The following is a 19,245-nucleotide window of genomic DNA, read 5'->3' as shown; positions in this document are numbered from 1 at the left end:
CACAGTAAATTCTATGTCACAAATATACAAAATTGCAAAAACATATAAACACAAACTATAAAACTATTGTATGTGTTAAAGTGATTGTAAAAGTTTAATTTTTTTTTTTTTTTTTAATAACAAACATACTTACCTTCCCTGTGCAGTTCGTTTTGCACAGAGTGGCCCCGATCCTCGTCTTCTGGGGTCTCTCGGTGGCTGTCTCTGCTCCTCCCTACAAGAGCTAACCCCCTTTGGGAAGCGCTCTACCAAGGGGGTTAGCTTGTGGGCGCGCTCCTGTGTGATACAGTCGGCGACCATAGCCGCCGACTGTATCACTCGGCCCCGACCCGCAAGGTCATTGATTTGAATGACAGCAGCGGGAGCCAATGGCTGTGCTGCTATGAATCATCCAATGTAGAGCCCAAAAGAGCTGGGGAAAGCAATGCGGGATCGCGCCCACGGAGATTTGTGGCTCAGGTAAGTAAAACTGGGGGCTCGAGGTGTTCGGAGTGCAAGGTGCAATAAGGTGAAAAAACACAGAGCTTAACAAACTCGTTTTAAAACGCATATGCATAAACATGTGAAATGAAGAAAATTGTTCTCCATACACACAATATATATATATATACGTATGTATCTCTAGAGAGATGGGTAAAGAGCCGCGGCTCTTTGCCGAGATCGGGGTTGCGCCATGTCCCAGGATCGTGGCTAAACTGGGCACCCTCATATGACTTCGTCCCAGAACAATGGCCACACCGCTCGGTGGGCGGGAAGTGGTTAAAATCAAAAGCACAACTTCCAGAAAGATATTAAATGTGACAGCACAATGTGCTGTTAGTGCTGTAATACAACACTGTATTGCTCTCTGTTACACATAATAATGCTTTCAGCTAATAAAAGTTACTGTTTATTGACCATGCAGCTATATAAGTATCAAAGAATACTCAAGTGCAATATCTTAAACTTGTAGTTACACAAACAATTGGTCATCAGAGAGAAGCACACTTCCATAGCTGAAATTGTATCACAAATAATCACTTTGCAGCTTGAGCTATAAAACAGCTTGGGCTATTAGCTGTAAAGTCTGCAACAAGAAAAATTAAATTGGGACATGATAAGTCATATGCAATAATAGCAGCCATGTATAGATTGCTTTTAGTGCTTAAAACAGGTGGTGCTACAAATTTTTCCCCTGAAAAAAGTCCCTTTCTGTAAACATTCATAGCCTGTCCAGCAGTAGAAGTCAGGCCTGTACACAGGTTTCTTGCACCAAGCATAAAGCCAGCACTTAGGGCCTGACAGCAGGGGTGATCCGGGAGACGTTACAGGAACTTCTGCTCATTATTCCAGCTACATTTCATGGATTTGTTCTTATTAGAGCACAGTGTGAGTGTATTACAAAGCTGTGTGTGGCTCGTTGGTGTTTCTTGCCAGCATCCATAAGGTTATCAAGTCAGAGGCTCGCTGATCAGACTGTTTTGTATCCTGAACTGCTGTCAATCTTGTTCTCTGCCAGTATGTTCAGAATTTAATCTCTTCTCCTCTGTCGGCCTTTGTGCATACAGCATGAGCCTTATACTGATTTTAACTATTTATGCCAAATCTTATTCTACCAGGTCTTGGAAAAAATGCCACATCCCAAAAAATCATCCACAACACCAACAGGCATAAACCATTCCCAAAAAATGTACTTTAAAGGCTTTTTACTAGGGCTGTGGAAATAAAAAATAATTTTCCCAATTAATCGTTAATTTTTTTGATCCATCAAATTTTTTCTGATCCATCAAATTGTTTTTGATTGGTACTAGTGGTGCAACGGATCGTAAATGTTCCGTGATCCAAATGGGTTACCATATGCGGAACGGCACACCACGTGATCCGCGGAGCTCCGCTGCTGCCTCAGCCGTAGGAAAGGCTGCGGCTTCGGCTTAATTTCCGGAGCGGCGGCCATCTTGGTACACCCGGCGGCGGCCTAGGTGAGCTTAGAGCGGCGCGCTGACATCATCACCTGGCCTCAACTGCTTGTGTTGGACCATATTACAGTGGGGGAGATGTCCGTGGATTTTACAGTGGGGGAGATGTCCGTGGATTTTACAGTGGGGGAGATGTCTCTGGATTTTACAGTGGGGGAGATGTCTGTGGATATTACAGTGGGGGAGATGTCTGTGGATATTATAGTGGGGGAGATGTCCGTGGATATTACAGTGGGGCAGATTGTGGATATTACAGTGGGGCAGATTGTGGATATTAGTGGGAGAGATGTTTGTGGATATTACAGTGGGGGTGATGTCTGTGGATATTACAGTGGGGGAGATGTCTGTGGATATTACAGTGGGGGAGATGTCTGTGGATATTACAGTGAGGGAGAAGTCTGTGGATATTACAGTGGGGGAGAAGTCTGTGGATATTACAGTGAGGGAGAAGTCTGTGGATATTACAGTGGTGGAGAAGTCTGTGGATATTACAGCGGGGGAGAAGTCTGTGGATATTACAGCGGGGGAGAAGTCTGTGGATATTACAGTGGGAAAGAAGTCTGTGGATATTACAGTGGGGAAGATATCTGTGGATATTAGAGTGGGGAATGTCTGTGAATATTACAGTGGGGAGATGTCTGTGGATAATAAAGTGGGGGAGATGTCTGTGGATATTACAGTGGGGACTATATATGGTGGTGATCCGAAAAATGTATGTGCGTTATAATTAATCCAAATTAGTTGATTAAAAAAAATCGCTGCTTCCTCAGGGACACTTCAGAAGCATCACAATATTAAATTCTAAGCATGCAAAAACCCCAACGCTCCATTGGGCTGCTGCCAGTTAAGATGCATCTGCCAACTCCCACCAAATGGGCAAGGGGGTGGTGTCAGAGGCACTGGACCAACACCGCGAGGAGACAGAGACTGCAACAAGCCAGCAACCACCACAGCAAGAAGGGCTGTGACGAGATCCTTTGCTCGCCCGGTTCTGCTCTCCCGACACTCCTCTGCTTCTATTGGATCAGCTTGCAGATTGCAACGTCTGATGGTCCAGTCATCCAAGGTTCCGGGATCCCAATTACAGCTATGTGCCATTCGGACCCATTAAGAACACACACCAGGCAGGCTGTATGTATGTTCAAGCAGGACTCTTTATTTTCAAGTACACAGCACACTTTTATACAGAATTTGGAACATCCCACTCCCAACAACCGCTTTCCTATTGGTCAATTGTAAAGTATATGCAGTCCTCACTCAGGTCCTCCTTAATCATGCAAATGAGGACTTGAAATAGTCAACAGGGATTGGTCCAATAGCTTGGATAGAAAGACTATTATGTGTATTGAGACAGAAGCCCCAGGGGGTAATCAATGTACACAATAGCCCGGTCTATTTAGCAGAACTTAATTACTACCTCTGAGAGGTTACATTTCTTTAGATAATAACATGCTAATTCAATACTCCTGACAGGAGACTTCTGACCTTTAGAACAATACAAAGTCTTTTAGCGTAAACACATACATCTTCAAACACACATTCTAAAAGTCATTTAGTGGAGGTAATTATCTCCTAGAGACGTCCCGTCTCTGACAACCGCTTGTAACCTGCAGAACACAATAAAAGGTATTTCACAAGCCGGTTCCACTTAGCATTTCAATAGCCTGATCTAAGCATTGAAGGGTCATTGTCTATTGACCTAGTCAAGACAACTAAACCACTTGTAATGTGTCCAGTATCTCCTGCAATGAACTGTCAGTAATGTCCCATCTTCTGAAATACATGAATTAGGATTTCAAGTAGAAACATTCCAGCACTGCAAGGTCCATGACAAGGGCCAAGTCCGGTTTTTACAAATCAGCATGGTCAACAGACCTTCTTCAGGGCTTATGTATGAAAAAAAAAACTGTGAAAAGTAGAACATACTCTGATTATTCCATGTAAACAATAACGTCATACAAGTACGTACGACCTATATACCGTAGCAATAAAGTGTCCATGTCAATAAAGTGCTAATGAATCCGAATAATCTGACAATCGAGATGATTCAATAATCATATAAAATATAATCTAATACATAATAAAGTCTATCTATTGTAAAAACAAAAAAAAAAACTGAGGGCCTAACACTTTCTAAAGTTAAATTGCTATAATGGGGGGGCACACGATGAAGGTTTTGCAGAGAATGATAATACACATTTAAATGGTAAATGTTGGCCAACAATGAGTCAAGAGATGCTTAGCAGTCAGTGCTATAAGTGGTGGCAGGGTGCATTTTCTTTAATTCCTTTCAATGGGAAGCCATTGGTTGGAACAAGGAGGAAGGTTGTTTAGTGAAAGTAAATGTTATTTTCTATCTGAACCTCGCGGACTCCCTGAAACCCATCCATGGACCACAGGCTAAGAACTCCAGCGCTAGCTAATCTTCCCACAACATAGAAAATACAAACATAACATGTATGGCATGGAGTATAATTATAGATTGGGGGAAGGGGTTTCTCTACAATGGGACTCAGATGACCAATACTGGAAAGAAGAGGCATCTTCCCTCAAGACCATCTGCTGTATGTTTGGGCCCTCACCGGACTCTTCTTGTGTTGCAGCATAGTCTGCCCAAGCAGCATATCTGCTCCTTAAGTGTAAAACTGGAGCACCAAGAGAAATTGACATTAACATAACATATGGAGTCTGAAGTTTCAGAACTACACCTTGGGACAATAACTACAAATCACCAAAGCTAACGTCTGAGTTGTTGCACACCACACTGTAATCTCTAGGTGTGCACTTCCACAACATAGCAAATTAGACAAGCTATACATGGATATAAATTTGTCTGGTTCAGTAGGGACTGGTGGAAATTTGATCTATGTCTGGGCAGGCTGGTTGTACAGAAGTCAATTTACCCATCAACTTCTGTACAACTAGCCTGTCAGATTTTTCCCTAACTATCAGTACCACCAACAATAACCGCCAACATGTGCGTTTTCTGATGGCCGGTAAGGCACCCCCGCTGTCAGAACACCATAGCACAGTGGGAATGAATATATCTTTCACATCATGTGTGTAGATGGGGGAATCTGGTCATTTTTTTTATTCAATCTTCTGATTGAACAACAAAAAATAATAATTGTGTGGCCAGCTTAACTATCAGACATAAAGTATTGTCCAGATGATGGAAAGTCTGCACTAGTCTATGACAAGTGGAAGCGTGTAAGTAACCATAATTCAGGAGTTTGTGTCCAGTAATACATGTTCTGGTCAGGGCTGTGTGCAGGCCTTATAATCTCCTTGCAGAGAAATATATTTGCTGAGGGTTTTGTAGGATTGAAATGGAATAGCGCGCTTCCCCCCTCCCATCTAGCTTTCTACAAAGCCAATTTTACTTTCATTTGCAGCTTATATGTGTGTCTCAATTTGATATGGGAGAAAAAATATTTCTTCCACAAAAGAGTGTGGTTTTCATGATGTCTGCAGAATCCCGATTTATTACCAGGCTTAGGCTCCTCTTGCTGTAACTGTTAATAACATTTTATTGCTTGCAATCTCATCACGCATTCAGAAGGCCGCCACTGAAACATGAGAAACAGTGGGCAACTGGCAAGTGTGTTTTTGGAAATATTTTGAAAGACGTTTCATTGTTTTGCCTGTGGGTGTCACATAACAGCTAATTTCAAAGAATAAATTATACACTTCTCTCTAATTATTTTCAGAATTGCCAAGCTGAGTCATGCATCAATATTATAATGACTTTCTTTTCTCATTTCCAATTCTATGCATACCTTTTGAGCTTCATCACAGTTTTACAATATATAGTTCTCTTTCAGATAGCTCCTCAATCTCAAACTGTGTCTCAGATTCATCATTATTCTTGTAGAATGAGTTTTCTCAACTGCTATCTCCCATAACTGAGGCTGTCAGTATACACATAGATGTCTCGCCAAGAGTAATGGATAGTGAGACATCTGTCTATTACACTGCAGTGTTGCCTGGACCCACAAACTGTACCCAGTGATAGCATCATTCCCTTTGCAAAGGAAATTATAGAAGCCTGAAGCAAAGAAATCTCTGAACTTTCAAAATCTCAGTGTCTACTACTGATGGTAGGGAGCACATGCTTAAACTGCAGAGAAAATCTTTACACCATCCAAGACTCTTCTGATTATTTTAAACAGTGCTTGAATTTAGAGTATGTGTGGCCAACCCTACGTGTTCTTACCCTGGTGCTCAACGTAGTTTAATCCTCTCTAATTACAAACAATGCTGAATATTGGGATATGATGGCCAATCTCGAACAATGTCTCAAATTAGGTTCACCACTTGCAAGGCTCTGTTTACCACCCTTATCCTTTATATGTTGATGATGTGCAAATATATATCTGCTATCCAACCAACTTACTACCACTCTACGAACAACAAGGGTGGGTGGGTCATAATGTATTTCTGAATCACCCTGCTTACTAATTACGTTTTCCAGGAATGCACACAATGCATGGTATTGGGGCTTTTACTAGACAGTGCAGATCACATGCAAAATGCACAGCGTCGGTCAGAGTGGCTCTGTGTCCTGTGATTGCAGTCATGGCCAATCACAGTGATCAACATTTATTCCTTTAAGAGCCCTCCCTTTCATCTCTTGACAGAGAAAGAAGGATGAATTGAATTAAGAGATTGTAGGAAGGCAGGTGGGCAGCTAAAGATTCAAGGTGGGGATTCATTTGTGGGATTGTGTTTAAGCCCTTTCACGCCAACCTGTCTTTGTTGTGACCTTAAAATAATACCGTCACCATCCCTATCCTGCACATTAAACCCCATAATATTTCGCCCAGTGTATGTGACCTGTACATTACCCATTCACTTCCTCCCTCCTCTATGTATGTGAAACATGTATATTGAGGTATTTAGTGCAGCATTACCACACTTTATGCTTCAGCCAGCTCGTTATCAACATTATTCTTAAAAAACAAAACAAAAAAAAAAGGGGCAAAAAATTAAATCACTTGGGTGTCTTTTTTCCACAAAATGGGTCAATTTGGGAATGTTTGTACTGTCCTGGCATTTTGATATGATGTGTTTTATAACAGAATGTGAGGAAAATAGTGTTTTTCTTTTAAATGTTGATCTTTCTTTCTTTTTATATAGTAAAAGAAAACTGTCATAACATACCACCAAACATAGGCTCTGTTGAGTCTCAAAAATTGAGACAGAGCAAATGCATTGCATAGTAATTGTCAGTCAAATTATTAACAGAAGTGAGAACTAAAATATGGCTTGGTAACGAAGGGTTACCAAAATGGTTAAGAACCAATGACCTTACATAATTATGATGGGCTTTGATTAAAAGCCAGCTACATGGCTCTGACACATGTATTAAAGTGTAACCAAAGGCAAAACATTATTATTATTTTTTTGATTGAGTGTAGAGGAAATAAAGCACCTGTCACTGTTTATTGCTCTCTATGCCCCCATTAGAGAGTTTTGTCCTCTCTATTTGTCCTGTTTACCAATATCATCAAAAGTGAAATAAAATCCCAATGTTTTGGCTGACACCATATATTAATAGAGGGGAAATCTTCAAATGGGGACACTAGTTCTGGTCACACCCTGGGATTCTATAACTTTGGAGGGAATTCTTCCTGTTTTGACTATGGGAATGAAAGTGAAGGGAAATGTCTCCTATAGGACACAGGTGGCAAATAGAAAACCGACTGGGGTTATAACCCTTAATTACTCTATTCAAACTGCAACAAAAATGTTGCCTTTAGCTACACTTTAATGCAAGGGTTGTCCTAAATGTCACAATCCTGTTCAATCGAAGCACTTGGTTTGTTGGAATGTTTAGCACTAACCTACAGGATGGCAATGATGATTTCTGACCATTAAAAAGTTTGGTAAGGACTTCTAACATTTTTCTATTTCTGACCTGCTTACTTGTTTAGGGTCAAAAACTCACTAAATTCCCAAAAGATCCGCAATGGCAGCTTTCACATCTCTTATAACAGATTTACTTTATTTTGTTTAAAATAAAATCTCAGTTTGTCTTTTTTCCTCCTGTAATCCAGTGCATAACATAACTCGGACTATGAGAGGTGCAGTACTACAAGTCAATCTTCTCAACCTTTAAAATTATGGACAGTCTCGAGGCACCCCATTCTAAAATGTAAAAAACTAAACTAATAGTTTTTTTTATAATATGACACATCCATCATGTATGAGACCCAACTTTAGAAGTGATTTTTGTCTTACAAAGCAAATACGCCTGCACACTCGTATTGAATAGTATTCCAGTGTTTCTCTTCTCCCTCAGTTTCTCTCTCTCACTCATTAAGTGACCCCAGTGCTGATGGAGAGAGCAGGGGTGGGACAAGTGTGGTGGGTGGGTTTGGGTAAAAAAAAAGGCAGTCCTGATCAACCCGTTGGCTTGGTGACAATCTTCGATCAATTTTCAAGCATTTTGCCAAGGCACCCATGAAGAGGGTGCTATCGGTCAGTGAGGCTCTAGGGCAGGCACAGTGCTGACAACACAAAGTTTAGGAGAAAGCAAAAGTGATGACCTCATCGATGTACCGCTCTTCCTTCACTGGTCAATCACAGGCTGGGGTAGGTCTTTGACAAAGCTGTATTGATTTAACTGCTGGTAAGTAAATGAGTTTTACTCATGGGATGATGGTATCTGGCGTCCCCCTTATTTTTTAAGGGGTAAAGGGGGCTCCCAGATTCTTAGAAGGGTTATGGGAAAGCCCCTTGTCCTCATCAAATGCTACTCCCCCATAAAATTTGTACTAAGACTATTTGTTAAAAAAAGCACATAAAATTGTATACAACTGGGGAAAAAAAAATCTATTGTGTCTTTTCTCTAGTACCCCACAAGTTTACTAGTGTGCTAGAACCACAATTTAATTTTATGTAGTTTACATTACATTGTATTATAAAATAATAATTATCACAATTACTTCTGGCAAACACCTCTGTAAAAAGAAGTCTAAAGACATAGTGCTAATAATGCTTAATTTTATTCTACCATGGCCTATAACAGTTCCTACATATAGATTAGTAACAAGGAGGCTCAGGCATAAGGGTCAGCATTCTCAGATCTGCAGCTACAGGAAGGAAGGAATGGATCCACTAGGTGAGAAATTTGCATTCACCCAGAAGTTTTTTTGTTATTCAAACTTTCTTTAGTGACACATCTTTCTGTATATGGCATATGAAAGAGTTGAGGTCAGGACACAGTATTCTGAATAACGGCATTCCTGTTTAATTAAATCCATTCCTGTGAGGTCACATATAAATCTGATTTTTTTTAGGGTGAAAATGTAGGCCCACAAATAAATCAATTTCACTACATGCATTTGTATTGTGAGATATTGCATTAGGAGACTTGAGATTTACAATGGCATTTGGAAATGTTCAATTACCTCTGCAAAGAGTATTTGAGAGGCTTTTCTAAGTGAAAAGAGAAATCAAATATTTCCCAAGGGAAAGGTTAGATAACACAAAAATCCAAGAAATGGCTCTTTTACTACTTGTATAAGTCAAGTCCTCATTTGCAGCTTCCCACACATCTTACAACCTGCAATTTATGTCTTCTGGGAGTTATTTGTGCCATACATTTCAGCAGTGACATACTCAACATAAGAGATCAGGACTGACAGGCCCCAGACTTTCTACAAGTTGCTAAAGTACATGAACATCAGACATGACCATAATGTAAAAGTGTTTCTAAATGCAGAGTTTATTTGCCTTAATATATCCTCTGCATTAGGGTAAAAAAAACTTTCTGTGTCCAGCTCCCCCCACCAGCCCTCCCTTATACTTACCTGAGCCTGAAACCCAAGAGGAGTGTCTCTCTGTTCTCTCCCTCCTGAGTGAGTGAGAGACTTGTAAAGCGCAACACATGCGAACTGAATCGCCTCTGGGCGCTGTATCCATTTCATGGGTAAGGAACCCCTTGACCTCAGAAGAGATGGGTTTTAATCTTTCTCCTGAAGGCCAAGTGGTCCGACTCCAGTCGGATGGTGGTTGGTAGTGCATTCCACAGGCGGGGTCCTAGGACTGCAAATCTTCGATCTCCTTTGGACTTGTATCTGGCTTTGGGTATCCGGAGGAGGTTTTGATTGGTGGATCGCAGAATGCGATTGGGGTTATGGGCTTTTATTTTTTCGCATAGATATTGGGGGGCGTTGCCTTGAAGACACTTATGTATTAGACAGAGTGCCTTGAAAGTGATTCTGTCTTTTACTGGCAACCAATGAAGGGATCTCAGTGAAGGTGAGATTGATTCCCATGTTTTTTTCCCAGTCACTAGTCGAGCGGCCGTATTTTGAACAACTTGCAGACGAGTGATTTGGTATTTGGGGAGTCCTAGATAGAGGGCATTTGCGTAGTCGAGTCTGGAATTGATGATTGTTCCCACCATGACTGCAATGTCCTCTTTCGGGATAAAGGGGGTGAGTCTGCGTAGTAGGCGCAGCAGATGGTGGGATCCGCTGACTACTGACCCTATTTGTGCATCCATTGTCATGTAGGTGTCGAAGATGACTCCGAGACTTTTGACTTTGGTGCTAGGGGTGATAGAGTCCATGTTGACGCGGGGTGATTTTTCCAGTTAGCGTGAAACAGGAGAAGTTCTGTTTTCGACCCGTTGAGTTTAAGATAACTGTTGGTCATCCAGTTATCTATTAGAGTGAGGCATTTGTCTAGTCCAAGAGAATGATCCTTTTTGTTGCAGATGCGGAAATACAGTTGTGTGTCGTCTGCATAGGAGTGGTAAAGTAACTTCTGGTTACTGATGATTTCAAAGAGAGGGCGAAGATAGATATTAAACAATACGGGCGATAAGGGAGATCCCTGAGGGACTCCGCATGACACCGTACGTTTTTCAGAAGTGAAAGACCCCAGTTTCACTATTTGTGATCGGTTTTCCAAGAAGGAGGAGAACCAGGGTAAAACACCTTCAGCGACTCCGGCTACTTCAGCTAGCCTAGCCAGTAGTAGTCCGTGGTCTACAGTGTCAAAAGCCGCGCTAAGGTCCAGCAGTATCAGGAGACAAGATTCTCCTTCGTCTGCGGCCTCTAGAACGTCATCCCATATTTTGAGCAGCGCCGTTTCTGTTCCGTGACCAGGACGGAAGCCTGATTGAAACGGATCGAGTAATTTATGGGTGTTTAAATGCAGTTGCAGCTGTTGTACAACTACTTTCTCCATTACCTTGGAGAAGACATTTAGAGCTGTTATGGGCCTCCGGTTGTTTGGGTCTTTGGGGTCGAGGGTAGTTTTTTTTAGAATTGGTTTTATTGTACCTTGTTTCAGCAAGGTGGGCACCATGCCCTCCTTGAATGATTGGTTTATGAGCTGCGTGATAGCTGGTGCTAGTAAATCGGCACTTTCTTTTAGCAGTTTAGTGGGGATGATATCATTGGGTGCTGTGCTATTACGCAGAGTCCCGATGATATTTTTAGTGGCAGCAATGGAAATGGGTTTTAGAGTGAATTTTGGTGATTGCGGCAGATTTATGTGGGTATTAGGTTTGTGATTTGGGGGGGAGTTGTGACGGTTCCATTTTTCTGAATACTTGCACGGATTTTTTCAATTTTATTAATGAAATAATCCGATAATTCGTTGCAAAATTCTTGTGAATCAGAATTGGGGGCCTCTAAACAAGCAAGATTCATAGTCTGAGTGACCAGCTTGAAGAGTTTTCGGGGGCGGTTAAGGGCATTTGCGATGATGTTGGAGAAATGATTTTTTTTGGCTGTGAAGATTTCTTTGTGATATTTCTTTGTTATTATCTTGTAAATGGTGTGGTTTTTATCTGAAGAGCACCTTTTCCACGCAGCTTCTGCTCTTCTACGCTCTTGCTTTAGCAACGTGAGCTGGTCATTAAACCAGCTGGAGTTGTTTTTCCGGATGCAAGTTTTGCGTTTTGGTGCTACTAAGTCAGCTGACTGTAGTAGAGCCTTGTTGATGGCGTCAAGTGTTTCTGTGGCTGTTTGTTTTTGTTGGGTTGTTTTTATTTTGTTCCCTAGTGTTGTTTTGAAGAGTTCCGAGTGGAGCTTCTTCTGAGATCTAGTCCAGTGAGTTGTCACAGGGCAGATTGATTTCTGCTGGTGTTAATCAAATCCTGTGACAAGGTAGCAGGGCAGAGCCTCGCTGTGTGTGTCTATAGATCAGTGATGGCGAACCTTGGCACCCCAAATGTTTTGGAACTACATTTCCCATGATGCTCATGCACTCATGCAGAGTAGCTGGGATGGGAAAGCATCATGGGAAATGTAGTTCCAAAACATCTGGGGTGCCAAGGTACGCCATCACTGCTACAAATGAAGGCAGTGGAGCTCAGGATCAGGTGCAGGTGTGTCACAATAGGAAACAGCTTCCTGTGGTGGCACATTGAGAAGAAAAGGAGCCAGGAGAGCCAGCTTAAACCAGGTAACCATTGCATAGAGCAGGTAAGTATAACATGTTTGTTATTTAACAATATAAAACAAACTTAACATTTACAATCACATTAACCATTAATAAGAGTTAACCATTAGTATCAAGCTTGCATTATGAAGTTTAAAGACAATAAAACTAAGAAAATAACAAATGTGTGTAATTTTTATTATTCAAAATTAACCATTAGTTTTCTGCGAGTAAGCATATAAAAACATACTAGATAATGAACATCATTTAGGGCCCATTCACACCACTCAGATCCATTGCAGGTTGTTAGATTCACAGTGAATTACATTTTGCATGTGTTTTATAAGGGCAGCCCAGTCACTGGAACACACCACAATGAACACTATACAGAAAAAATTTCAACAATTCGCATAATGCACATTACCCTGCTTTGTAATGCTTGTGCATGGAGTGAATTGGCTCTTCTGCCTCGTACACACGACCGGTTTTCCTGGCAGGAAAACTGCCATGAGAGCTTTTGGCCAGGAATCCCGGTCGTGTGTATGCTCCATCATGTTCTCTTTTTTCCCACCGGGATTCTCGGCAGTTTCCCTATGGGGAAAACCTGCGGTGGAGCATACACGTGGCCGGGTTTCCCGACCAAAGCTCTCATGGCAATTTTCCTGTCGGGAAACCCGGCCGTGTGTAGGGGAAAAAGCTGAGCAGGTTCTCAGTTTTCCCGGCTGATTTTTTACCGCCGGGAAAACCGATTGTATTAAAGGCATAAAAAAGTATGTAATGGGATAAATAAAGTGGATTAGGGGCTGGCCTAAAATGCTAGTTGTTTGGCAGTTATTCTGACAAACTAGCTTCATTAACTTGTCACTAACTTGCAACAAGAAAATCAACATTCCTCCATCACAACGAATGATGATGGATATTAATCTGTTTTCATCTGTGTGTGTTTATCCGAACACTTTTTGTCATATGGGCATAAAACATTAACATATACAAGACAAATTACAGGTGGTATATATCAAATTTACCTACAGCCATATGTGTGCTTCTGCCATTTATTATATATAAAAGGCTTTTTTCATTTTGTTGTCACTCAATTTCAGAATTTAAGTAATTGTCTTTTAATAATGCACTGTATTATTTCAGTCTATTCAGTTAAATCTGTAGCAAGTTATTTTTGACTGTAAAAAGAGCGGTGATATTGCCTCTAAAAATTGTGATTCTCCCACAAGGTACTGTTTGCTTGTATTGCAAAAGTTAAATCTTATTTTACAAATGGTGGCGAGTACCCACTAGAGCAATCATAGCCTACCTTGCCTTTATAGCCAACATCTGTCAACTTTATAACCCACCTTTGTTTTTGGACACTTATGTGTAGTGTATTGCCTGCATGCAGGGTTGTAGAGATAATCCAGATGTCATTATTCAGTGTAAGTATTACACAGTGTAACTGAGTACATATCTTAACAGCTGATGCTATCCCAAATTCAGTGCAGTTATAGCTCTATGCAGGACCATCACCTATAGCGTCTCTTAACCACTTCAATACAGGGCTTTAAAACCCACCTCCATACCGGGCCTATTCTGGCACTTCTATCCAAATCATCATTCTTTTGCTAGTAAATTACTCAGAACCCCCAAACATTATATATGTTTTTTAGCAGACACCCTAGGGAATAAAATGGCGGTCATTGCAACTTTTTATCTTGCACGGTATTTGCGCAATGATTTTTCAAACGCCCTTTTTTTTTTTTTGTATTAAAAAATAACAAAACAGTAAAGTCAGCCCAATTTTTTTGTAGAATAAGAAAGATGATGTTACGCAGAGTAAATAGATACCTAACATGTCATGCTTTAAAATTGTGCACACTCATTGAATGGCGCCAAACTTCGTTACTTAAAAATCTCCATAGGCGACGCTTTAAAAATGTTACAGGTTACCAGTTTAGAGTTACAGAGGAGGTCTAGTGCTAGAATTGTTGCACACGCTCTAATGCACGCTGCGACGCCTCACATGTGTGGTTTGAACAACGGCGGATCCAGGGGGGGGGCAACAGGGCAATTGCCCCCCCCCGAGACAATCATGTCACAGTCACACATTTGCTTGCTGTTTTTTTAAAAAAATTTTTTTTTTTTTTTTTTTTTGGGGGGGGGGGGGGGTTCACTGCTTGCTCTGCAGCTATCTGCCGCTGTCTCGAGTCTCTCTCAGACTCTCACATCAGCTAATCAGCGGCGCTGCTGCCGAGAGAGAGAGAGACTCGTCTGTGACTGTGTGTCACATCTGTGTAGTTACGCGGCGGCGTCGCACAATCATTCATAGCAGGCGCGGAGGTGGGTCGTAACCCGGGCACATGATTCAGCCCAGAACAGGGGCAGACCATCCAGACAGGGGAGACCAGGCATCAGCACACCTTTCACTGTGAAACAGCAGCATTGCAAAGAATACACTCTGCCTGCGGTGTGTGTTCGGGATTCAAAGCTAATTTCTGTCCCCCCCTCCTCCCTCCAGTCTCGTGCTGTGTGGGGTCCTTGTTATCTCTGACTCAGCCCCCCCCCTTCCAATCACCAGTGCGGTGTGTTGAGAGACCTGGGAGGCGGAGCTCACTGTAGCTCCTGTCGGCTGGCCGGAGGAAGGGAGGAGGTGAGTGGAGTTGAAGTTTCCTAGGGGGGATAGTAGTTGCAAACTTTCAAGGAGATGTTTTCTTCAGGAGAAGAATCTTGGAGGAGATAGTGAGGGGGGGTGAGGTCAGGTCTGCAGCCTGATCACATGTGACAGATCACTTCTAAGCATGAACAGTCTGTGCAAACATCATCCAATCCAATTGTTCAGACTAGATATGTGGAGTCATTTATAGCCATTCATGTAATCTGTATATATGTGGTGAGTTCACACCTCTGATTGTACAAACTCAGAGCCTGGATAACACAGTGTTATATGAATGATCATATATTTACCTTCACATTATCTGGGCATACAGAGTCCTAGGGGCTGGATTTCATAGATCTGTACTTACATCTAGTAGTACTGTTGTATGATTTATTGTTGTAAATGTCTTTAATGGATGATTTTATTTTTATTTTTTTATTATTATTATATACATCGCTATCTGACCACTTCTCAGCCCCCATCTTGCATCACCCCCCAGACCACTTCATACAGACACCACTCCGATCTGCTTCCTACCCCCCCCCCCCCCCACCTCCAGCTGAGGGACATCATTCCATGGTCACTTTCCTTCCCTTTTCTTCTCAACATCACTCCCTGATTACCCCATAGACACCACAAGACATCCCTCCCCATTATGCCACTGCCAGTCCGCCATACCCTCCAAACTCCTCTCCTGTACTAACTGCGCCCATCATACCCTCCACACTCCTCTTCTGTACTAACTGCACCCATCATACCCTTAATACTCCTCTTCTGTACTAACTGCACCCATCATACCTTCCAAACTCCTCTTCTTCTGTACTAACTGCACCCATCATACCCTCCGCACTCCTCTTCTGTACTAACTGCACCCATCATACCCTCCGCACTCCTCTTCTGTACTAACTGCACCCATCATACCTTCAAAACTCCTCTCCTGTACTAACTGCACCCATCATACCCTCTGCACTCCTCTCCTGTACTAACTGCACCCATCATACCTTCCAAACTCCTCTTCTTCTGTACTAACTGCACCCATCATACCCTCTGCACTCCTCTCCTGTACATACTGCCCATGTCATACACTCCACACTCCTCTTCTATACATACTGCCCCCATCATACCCTCCACACTCCTCTCCTGTACATACTGCCCCCATCATACCCTCTGCACTCCTCTCCTGTACATACTGTCCCAGTCATACACTCCACACTCCTCTCCTGTACATACTGCCCCCATCATACCCTCCACACTCCTTTCCTGTACATACTGCGTCATTTTCCCCTCCACACTCCTCTCCTGTACATACTGCGTCATTTTCCCCTCCGCACTCCTCTCCTGTACATACTGCGTCATTTTCCCCTCCGCACTCCTCTCCTGTACATACTGCCCCCCTCATACCTTCCCAACTGCTCTTCAATACATACTGTCCCCATCATACCCTCTGCACTCCTCTCCTGTACATACTGCCCCCCTCATACCTTCCCAACTCCTCTTCAATACAAACTGTCCCCATTATACCCTCCGCACTCCTCTCCTGTACATACTGCCCCCCTCATACCTTCCCAACTCCTCTTCAATACAAACTGTCCCCATTATACCCTCCGCACTCCTCTCCTGTACTTACTGCCCCCCTCATACCTTCCCAACTCCTCTTCAATACAAACTGTCCCCATTATACCCTCCGCACTCCTCTCCTGTACATACTGCCCCCCTCATACCCTCTGCACTCCTCTTCTGCAGAACCCTGTGCATTCAGATGTAATGGGCAACTCTGTGGAGAACACTGTTGACTCTAATATAAAGGGGGACTCTTGTGATTAACTCCATATGATTAGAAATTGTATTTAATCACAAAAATATATATACAGTGTATACTGCATAAAAAAAATAGCTGTGCATTGCTTTGTACAGAGGTAATGAATTTAATGTACTACAAAAAAAAAAATATATATATATATATATATATATATATATATATATATATATATATATATATATATATATATATATATGTGTATTGGCGTGCGCTGCTAATGTGTTCGGGTTTGGCTTGACGAAAAGGTGGCAACCCTACTCACTGTCCGCCCTCACTCCGGGACACAGCCACTGGCAAGTGACAATCCACATCTGGTGACAGGGAATGTGGCAAGTGACACACTCGGGGGTCCCACTGATTCTGCATTATTACAATGTAATAATATAAATAATGCACTTCAATCATCCTGACACCATAACAACCATGGCGCCGTGATGATTGAAGCGCCAACACCAGCCATTGCCCCGACAATTTGCCCGCAAAATTTTCTGCAAGTGCCCCTCCCGAGACCAGACTCTGGATCCGCCCCTGGGTTTGAACGACGTTTACATACGTGGGCGGGACTTACGTGTGCATTCGCTTTTGAGCGCGAGCTACCGGGGACAGGGGCATTTAATTTTTTTTTTTTTTTTTACTTTTTTTTTTCGATCGCTTTTATTCCTATTACAAGGAATGTAAACATCCCTTGTAATAGGAATAGTGTGTGACAGGTCCTCAATAAGACCCCACATCTCTCCTCCAGGCTGGAAAGAATGAGATTGTGAAAAAAAAATCACAGATCTCTTACTAGCCGCAATTGCGGTTTGTTTACTTACAGGTACCCAGACGTAACGTCATCACATCGCGCCCAGTCCTCCGACGGTCATAGAGATGACTGGTGACCATCTGGTCACCAGTCATCTCTATGTCTCCCATCTGGCGCACGGCGATCATCTCTCCGGGCCCCCGATGGCACGGGAGAGCCTGGAGAAGCACCGGATGTCGGCGGGAGGGGGGGGGGATGTCCCCTCACGCCACTATGATCATTCTTATGGTGCGCAGGATCGCCGCCGGAACAAAATTATATCTGAATGATGCCTCTAGGTGCAGGCATCATTCAGATATCACTGCACAAAGTACAGGACGTCATATGACGTCCACCCCGGGATAAGAGATCCCCTTTTTGGACGTCATATGACGGTGTGCGGTTTTAATACATATACCGCAATTTACTGTACTAAACAGTTTGTGCTTGTTTTATGTCTAGACTCAACAAGGTGTTGGAAACATTTCTCAGAGATTTTGGTCCATATTGACATGATAACATCACACAGTTGGAGGCCATTGGAGTACAGGGAACTCAGTGTCATGTTCAAGGAACCTGTTTGAGATGATTTGAGCTTTGTGACATGGTGCATTATCCTGCTGGAAGTGACCATCAGAAGATGGATACACTGTAGTCATAAAGGGATGGTCCGCAACAATACTCTGGTAAGCCATGGTGTTTAAACGATGCTCAATTGGTACAAAGGGGCCGAAAATGTGCCAAGAAAATATCCCCCACACCGCTACACCACCAGCCTGAACTGTTGAAACAAGGCAGGATGGATCCATGCTTTCATGTTGCCAAATTCTGACCCTGCCATCTTAATGTTGCAGCTGAAATTTAGACTCATCAGACCAGGCAAAGTTTTGTCACTGGCAGGAAAGGGGTTAACACTAGGGGGCGATCAAGGGGTTAACTAGGTTCCCTATATGTGTGTGTTCTTACTGTGGGGGGATGGGACTAACTAGGAGAGATGACAGATTGCGTGTTTCTACAAAGTAGAAACAGCACTTTTTTCCTCTGACAGCACAGGGGTTTGTGCGTTTACACACACAAAGCCCTGTGCTGTTGCTCGTGCATTCAATCGCGCTGGCCACGCGCATCGTATTTCCGCTGTGCAGCTCGCGCGCCTTCTTGTGGCTCTCCTGGGCATAGCCGTATATGTCTGAAATTTAACCCAGGAGAGCCATTCTGCCACAGTATATCTGAGTGAGCCGGTCGGGAACCGGTAATGGTTTGTAAACCCTTGTGTTTTTTCACCTTAATGCATCCTATGCATTAAGGTAGCCGAGTCCACCATTCGTGTCCATGGGAACACATGCTGGACTCAGGAGCATGGCTGCAAGGTAACCCCCTGGGAGAGTGCTTCTCCTAGGGGGTTATCTGATGCGGGGAGGAGGCGCAGAGGGACTCTGTGCAAAATGAACTGCACAGTGGAGGTAAGTATGATATGTTTGTCATTTTTAAAGAATAGAAAATGTAGATTTACGACTCCTTTAAGCTACAATTAGACTTATTAACTGATTTTATTAAATAATGTTTCAGCAATAACACCCTTTCATGCTGCATGTTATTTAATATGGATATAGTCAAACAACCAGTGCACACGGCTCCTCGA

At 42.6% G+C, this 19,245-nt stretch overlaps 1 protein-coding gene across 2 annotated transcripts in view; it reads left to right on the top strand.

The window, feature by feature from the left end:
- CHID1 (chitinase domain containing 1) overlaps positions 1-19,245 on the top strand; it is a 706,518-nt gene that overhangs the window by 663,905 nt on the left and 23,368 nt on the right. The gene's annotated exons all lie outside the window — the stretch shown is intronic.

This window comes from Rana temporaria, chromosome 11 (assembly GCF_905171775.1).
Source record: "Rana temporaria chromosome 11, aRanTem1.1, whole genome shotgun sequence".
Lineage (NCBI taxonomy): Eukaryota > Metazoa > Chordata > Amphibia > Anura > Ranidae > Rana > Rana temporaria.
This window is presented reverse-complemented; position numbering and strand designations above follow the sequence as displayed.